We start from the raw sequence: 7,971 nt of genomic DNA on the forward strand, positions 1-7,971 counted from the left end.
ACAGCATATGGTAATGAGTAATGGATGTTTAAGCACAAAATCTGTGGTGTAATTTTACTTGTAAATCTCCCACTATATTTTATTTCATCAGCAAATGCTTGCTTCATTCCATATAACTTAAATTTTGATTAAAATATTGAAATGTACCTGCTTTAAATAACTGTTATAGAACAATGTACAAAGAACAAAGTCTATTTGTTCTACACCAAAAACGTGATTTTATAGTGAACATAAAATGTCTGGCCTGTTATGACTGTTTATATATAAAAAAATGAATAAATAATAATCACTAATTACTCAAACTTTAGGAACTTTAATAAGGATAAATATATATGTAATTCATACAGTGAAGACTATGCAGTGTTTTTTTTACATTTGATTATGCAATTTCTGTAGTAGTTTTTACTTGAATTCTACTCTTAAATAGTCTGTACCTGAAAAAAAATAAAGCACTGTTTATTTAATTTGTATCCTTCTTCCTTATTTAATTTGTATCCTATGTGCGAGAACTGAACTGAAGTAGTTGAAGGAGATCGCAATTCTCTCCCATGCGTCGTGGAAATCTCATTTCAGGAAGGAAGTCTCGTTTCAGGCCTAGAAGGAAGAAAAGGAAAAGTCGAATAAAGTCGTTGTTTTTGTTTGGTTTTTCGCACAAAAAGTGTTCTCGTTTCTTGATAAACTTCTAGTTGAGCCCCTGCGGTCACATGGAATATTTAAACATTTTTTTCATTGACTTTCTGGACTGTCAAGTTTCTATCCCTTAGGCAGTCTATGTAGCAGTGATCCACCTCTCAAATTTAATCAAAATATCTTCATTTGTATTCCGAAGACGAATGAAGGTCTTTCGGGGTTGGTACAGCATGGGGGTGAGTAATTAATGACTTAATTTTCATTTTTGGGTGAACTAACCCTTTAAAACTGCAAAACAACGTTTGGTCTGAAGCTGCGTATGCAACCCACTGTTCCCTGGAGGAAGGAATGGAGGAGGTAGTCGACGTCGACTGAAATGGGATCACACTAGGGTGCCTATTGATTTTAGTATCTTAGAACGACCCAATGCACAGTGGCTTGCGAGATACGCATTTCACACACCGCCCCGCGGCGTGGGTATAAATATGTAAGTGGATGCACATACCATTTGCTTTTTGCTGAGGAGCTGAGTGTAACTCGGAGTCAGCGGTGGTCCAGCGGTAGTGGCAAGGGGACTACGTACTCCATTCCCTCCTTCATACGCAACCAGGACGTTCCCTTTTAGTCGGGAACGTCAGACGTAGATGGTTCGACTAAGGTGTTCCTCAGCCCCAACTCTAGAATATCTGTCAGCGAAGCACTCTGTGTCAACACCTAGGTAGGAGCACATACTCACCTCAGGTCTAAGTCCCATGGCCCTCTATCAGAATCCAGAGTTTCAAGAAGATCAGAGAAACTCAAAATTTCGACCCAAAAAAAAAAACGACTTTTTTTGGTGCCAAAAAATAAGTTTCTCCAATCTTCTTGAAACTCTGGATTCTGATAGAGGGCCATGGGACTTAGACCTGAGTGCAAAAGTGGAGGCTCTAGACCCTTCCAGAGCTGAGATATTGAGTTTTACCATAAAGACTCGGGACACTTAATACTGTGACAATAAACATTTATTTGAACTCAGCAAACAATCAAATTCTTTAGCAGGGCCCATCTGTAATTTGCATTCCGAGGGTACGGAATCTGCATATCCTGCCTGAAGACGAAGGCAGGGGCGCAGCCCACCCCCTGCAAAGTAAGGAAGGGTGCCATCTGGTGGTGGTGGTGGGGTGGAAGGAGGAGAGGCCGTCCTGGCATCTTCATGGTAGAGGGGAGAGCCCATCTGGAGGTGGTGCGAAGGATGGAGGGAAGGACCCGGCATGTGAATGTTAGGGAGATGAAGGAAAGGTCCCGTCTGGTGGTGGATGGGGAGGATGGAGGTGGTTGAAGTGACAGCATCTGAGAATTCAGACATTTGTAAGTACCACCTTTTTATACTGGCTATTAGGATATGATAGACTTAGACCTGAGTGCAAAAATGGAGGCTTTAGACCCTTCCAAAGCTGAGATATCGAAATTCAAAATTTCGACCCGAAAAAAAAAACGACAGTGTTACCCCTTTCGTTTTTTTTTTTTCCGGGTGATTGGATAAGTGAGAAGGTAATACATGACGTGTACGATTGAGTCTTCCTGGTAGAACTTCATATCCCACGTAGCATTTATGCCATTATAAATCTTTCAATATCTCAGCTCTGGAAGGCTCTAGAGCCTCAATTTTTGCACTCAGGTCTAAGTCCCATGGCCCTCTATCAGAATCCAGAGTTTCAAGAAAATTGGAGAAACGTATTTTTTCGCACCAAAAAAAAAAAAAAAACGACAGGGGTAACACTGTCGTTGTTTTGGGGCTTCTTCTCAAAACTCTGGATTCTGATAGAGGGGCATGAGACTTAAACCTGAGTGCAAAAATGGAGGCTCTAGACCCTTCCAGAGCTGAGATATCGAAACTCAAAAATTCGACCCCCCAAAAAAACAACAGTGGTACCCCTTACATTTTTTTTTTCGGGCGAAAAATGAAGTTTCTCCAATCTTCTCAAAACTCTGGATTCTGATAGAGGGCCATGAGACTTAAACCTGAGTGCAAAAATGGAGGCTCTAGACCCTTCCAGAGCTGAGATATCGAAACTCAAAAATTCGACCCCCAAAAAAAACGACAGTGGTACCCCTTACGTTTTTTTTTTTTGGGCGAAAAATGAAGTTTCTCCAATCTTCTCAAAACTCTGGATTCTGACAGAGGGCCATGAGACTTAAACCTGAGTGCAAAAATGGAGGCTCTAGACCCTTCCAGAGCTGAGATATCGAAACTCAAAAATTCGACCCCCAAAAAAAACGACAGTGGTACCCCTTACGTTTTTTTTTTTTGGGCGAAAAATGAAGTTTCTCCAATCTTCTCAAAACTCTGGATTCTGACAGAGGGCCATGAGACTTAAACCTGAGTGCAAAAATGGAGGCTCTAGACCCTTCCAGAGCTGAGATATCGAAACTCAAAAATTCGACCCCCAAAAAAAACGACAGTGGTACCCCTTACGTTTTTTTTTTTGGGTGAAAAATGAAGTTTCTCCAATCTTCTCAAAACTCTGGATTCTGATAGAGGGCCATGAGACTTAAACCTGAGTGCAAAAATGGAGGCTCTAGACCCTTCCAGAGCTGAGATATCGAAACTCAAAATTTCGACCCCCAAAAAAAACGACAGTGGTACCCCTTACGTTTTTTTTTTTGGGTGAAAAATGAAGTTTCTCCAATCTTCTCAAAACTCTGGATTCTGATAGAGGGCCATGAGACTTAAACCTGAGTGCAAAAATGGAGGCTCTAGACCCTTCCAGAGCTGAGATATCGAAACTCAAAATTTCGACCCCCAAAAAAAAACGACAGTGGTACCCCTTACGTTTTTTTTTTGGGCGAAAAATGAAGTTTCTCCAATCTTCTCAAAACTCTGGATTCTGATAGAGGGCCATGAGACTTAAACCTGAGTGAAAAAATGGAGGCTCTAGACCCTTCCAGAGCTGAGATATCGAAACTCAAAAATTCGACCCCCAAAAAAAACGACAGTGGTACCCCTTACGTTTTTTTTTTTGGGTGAAAAATGAAGTTTCTCCAATCTTCTCAAAACTCTGGATTCTGATAGAGGGCCACGAGACTTAAACCTGAGTGCAAAAATGGAGGCTCTAGACCCTTCCAGAGCTGAGATATCGAAACTCAAAAATTCGACCCCCAAAAAAAACGACAGTGGTACCCCTTACGTTTTTTTTTTTTGGGCGAAAAATGAAGTTTCTCCAATCTTCTCAAAACTCTGGATTCTGACAGAGGGCCATGAGACTTAAACCTGAGTGCAAAAATGGAGGCTCTAGACCCTTCCAGAGCTGAGATATCGAAACTCAAAAATTCGACCCCCCAAAAAAACGACAGTGGTACCCCTTACGTTTTTTTTTTTTTTGGGCGAAAAATGAAGTTTCTCCAATCTTCTCAAAACTCTGGATTCTGACAGAGGGCCATGAGACTTAAACCTGAGTGCAAAAATGGAGGCTCTAGACCCTTCCAGAGCTGAGATATCGAAACTCAAAAATTCGACCCCCAAAAAAAACGACAGTGGTACCCCTTACGTTTTTTTTTTTGGGTGAAAAATGAAGTTTCTCCAATCTTCTCAAAACTCTGGATTCTGATAGAGGGCCATGAGACTTAAACCTGAGTGCAAAAATGGAGGCTCTAGACCCTTCCAGAGCTGAGATATCGAAACTCAAAATTTCGACCCCCAAAAAAAACGACAGTGGTACCCCTTACGTTTTTTTTTTTTGGGTGAAAAATGAAGTTTCTCCAATCTTCTCAAAACTCTGGATTCTGATAGAGGGCCATGAGACTTAAACCTGAGTGCAAAAATGGAGGCTCTAGACCCTTCCAGAGCTGAGATATCGAAACTCAAAATTTCGACCCCCCAAAAAAACGACAGTGGTACCCCTTACGTTTTTTTTTTTTCGGGCGAAAAATGAAGTTTCTCCAATCTTCTCAAAACTCTGGATTCTGATAGAGGGCCATGAGACTTAAACCTGAGTGCAAAAATGGAGGCTCTAGACCCTTCCAGAGCTGAGATATCGAAACTCAAAATTTCAACCCCCAAAAAAAAAACGACAGTGGTACCCCTTACGTTTTTTTTTTTGGGCGAAAAATGAAGTTTCTCCAATCTTCTCAAAACTCTGGATTCTGATAGAGGGCCATGAGACTTAAACCTGAGTGCAAAAATGGAGGCTCTAGACCCTTCCAGAGCTGAGATATCGAAACTCAAAATTTCGACCCCCAAAAAAAACGACAGTGGTACCCCTTACGTTTTTTTTTTTTGGGTGAAAAATGAAGTTTCTCCAATCTTCTCAAAACTCTGGATTCTGATAGAGGGCCATGAGACTTAAACCTGAGTGCAAAAATGGAGGCTCTAGACCCTTCCAGAGCTGAGATATCGAAACTCAAAATTTCGACCCCCCAAAAAAACGACAGTGGTACCCCTTACGTTTTTTTTTTTCGGGCGAAAAATGAAGTTTCTCCAATCTTCTCAAAACTCTGGATTCTGATAGAGGGCCATGAGACTTAAACCTGAGTGCAAAAATGGAGGCTCTAGACCCTTCCAGAGCTGAGATATCGAAACTCAAAATTTCAACCCCCAAAAAAAAAACGACAGTGGTACCCCTTACGTTTTTTTTTTTGGGCGAAAAATGAAGTTTCTCCAATCTTCTCAAAACTCTGGATTCTGATAGAGGGCCATGAGACTTAAACCTGAGTGCAAAAATGGAGGCTCTAGACCCTTCCAGAGCTGAGATATCGAAACTCAAAATTTCGACCCCCAAAAAAAACGACAGTGGTACCCCTTACGTTTTTTTTTTTTGGGTGAAAAATGAAGTTTCTCCAATCTTCTCAAAACTCTGGATTCTGATAGAGGGCCATGAGACTTAAACCTGAGTGCAAAAATGGAGGCTCCAGACCCTTCCAGAGCTGAGATATCGAAACTCAAAAATTCGACCCCCAAAAAAAACGACAGTGGTACCCCTTACGTTTTTTTTTTGGGCGAAAAATGAAGTTTCTCCAATCTTCTCAAAACGTCTCTGGTTACGTATGTAACCTTAGTTCCCTGAAGGGAACGAGACGCTGCGTGTAAACGCCGTGGGAACGCCTCTGCGTGACGAGTCATGAAGCACGTATGAAATCTGTCCAATGGCGAGACGGAACGTCATAGGCGGGGTGACGTATCGACCAGGAAACTATAAAGCATCCCCGAAACACAAGCGCAACAGCTTCTGATAGGACTGAAGCAAGCGCTCACGGGCATGCTGGGAGTATGGCATAGACACGCAGCGTCTCGTTCCCTTCAGGGAACTAAGGTTACATACGTAACCAGAGACGTTCCCATTCAGGGAACTTCGAGCTGCGTGTAAACGCCGTGGGAACGCTAATACCAACGCCGCCATGCGAGCAGGTGTCCGTTGTATGAATAACAGAGTGCACATTCTGACGAAAGCATCTGAGCCCCAGGGGTGGAGCTGAAGTCCAGATGGTAAAACTTCACAAATGTGTGAGGTGAAGACCATCCTGCCGCCTCACAGATGTCACACAAGGGAACTCCTGATAAAAATGCCTTAGAGGCAGCCATACTCCGGGTTGAATGAGCCCGGACAGCCAAGGGAGAAGGCTGACCAGAGGACTCATAAGCAAGTGAAATGGCCTCGACCACCCACTTACTCATTCTCTGCTTAGACGCCGCAGAACCTCTATTAGGAGGCCCAAAGCAGACAAATAATTGTTCTGATTCCCTCCACAGGGCAGCTCTGTGGACATATGCGTCTAAGGCCCTCACCGGGCAGAGCAGATTTAGTTTCTCCTGGTCTGGTGTCCGAAACGGAGGAGGACAGAAGGCCTGTAGCACTATAGGTTTGACAACCGTAGTTGGAACCTTCGGAACATACCCCGGTCTAGGGAGGATGAAAGCCTTCGCCATACCGGGAGCAAATTCCAAGCACGAGGGGGAAACCGACAGCGCCTGAATATCTCCAATCCTCTTTAGGGAAGAGATGGCTAGGAGAAAGATGGTTTTGAGAGTAAGAAACTTCTCAGGCACCTCATCAATGGGCTCGAAAGGGGCTAAACAGAGCCCCTCCAACACAACCGCTAGATCCCAGGTCGGTACCCTCGTACGCACTACCGGCCTCAGCCTCAGGATACCACGAAGGAAACGGGTTACCAGGGGATGTCTCCCAAGAGAAGCTCCACTCAAAGGGACATGGTAAGCGGATAGGGCCGCCACGTACACCTTTAGTGTGGAGTACGATAACCCTGTGGAGAAGCGTTCCTGAAGGAATTCCAGCACTGCCGGCAACGGGCAGTTAACTGGATCCAACTGTCGCTCTCCACACCAAGAGGTGAACAGTTTCCACCTCGAGGCATACAACTTCCTCGTGGATGGGGCTCTGGACTGGAGGATGGTCTCCACGACCTCAGTCGAGAGACCTGAATCTATGAGCTGGGCCCCCTCAGAGGCCAAGCCCACAACCTCCACAGTTCCGGACGGGGGTGGAGTATCCCCCCGTCCGCTTGAGACAGAAGGTCCCTCCTGACCGGAATCTCCAGAGGAGGACCCTCGAGAAGGGAAATCAGGTCCGCAAACCATACCCTGGTTGGCCAACGGGGGGCCACCAGAAGTACACTGGCCCCCTCCTGGCGAATCCTTTCCAGAACCCCTGGGAGCAGAGCAATCGGGGGAAAAGCGTACAGGGGTGCCCTCGGCCACTCCTGTACCAACGCATCCAGCCCCAATGGAGCTGGAGGACTCAGGGAAAACCACAGCGGGCAGTGTGAGTTCTCCCTGGACGCAAAGAGGTCCACTTCGGCCCGACCGAAGTGTCTCCAAAGGAGCTCCACCACCTCGGGGTGAAGTCTCCACTCCCCGGGCCTCGGCCCCTGCCTCGACAGGATGTCCGCTCCCCGATTTAAGTATCCTGGGATATAAATCGCTCTCAGCGACCGAAGTTTCCCCTGGGACCACAACAGGATCTGGCGCGCCAGCTTGTACAATGGACGTGAGCGCAGACCCCCCTGGTGGTTTATGTAAGAGACCACAGACATGTTGTCTGACCGGACAAGAACATGATGATCTCTGAGGTCTGGGAGAAAGTGTTTCAAAGCCTGAAACACCGCCATCATCTCTAGACAATTTATATGCCATCGGAGATGATGGTCTTGCCACAGCCCGCGGGCCGAGCGACCACTCATGATCGCTCCCCAGCCCGTGAGAGAGGCATCCGTCGTCACCGTAACCCGGCGACACGGGGCTCCCAGCTCAGGTCCCAGGGACAGGAACCAAGGTTCTTTCCACATAGCCAGGGCACGGAGACCACGTCGCGTGACCTTGATCTTGCGGAGCGGGTTTCCCCTCGGGGA

The sequence above is a fragment of the Pimephales promelas genome, chromosome 17 (genome assembly GCF_988280905.1).
Source record: "Pimephales promelas chromosome 17, fPimPro1.hap1.1, whole genome shotgun sequence".
Classification (NCBI taxonomy): domain Eukaryota; kingdom Metazoa; phylum Chordata; class Actinopteri; order Cypriniformes; family Leuciscidae; genus Pimephales; species Pimephales promelas.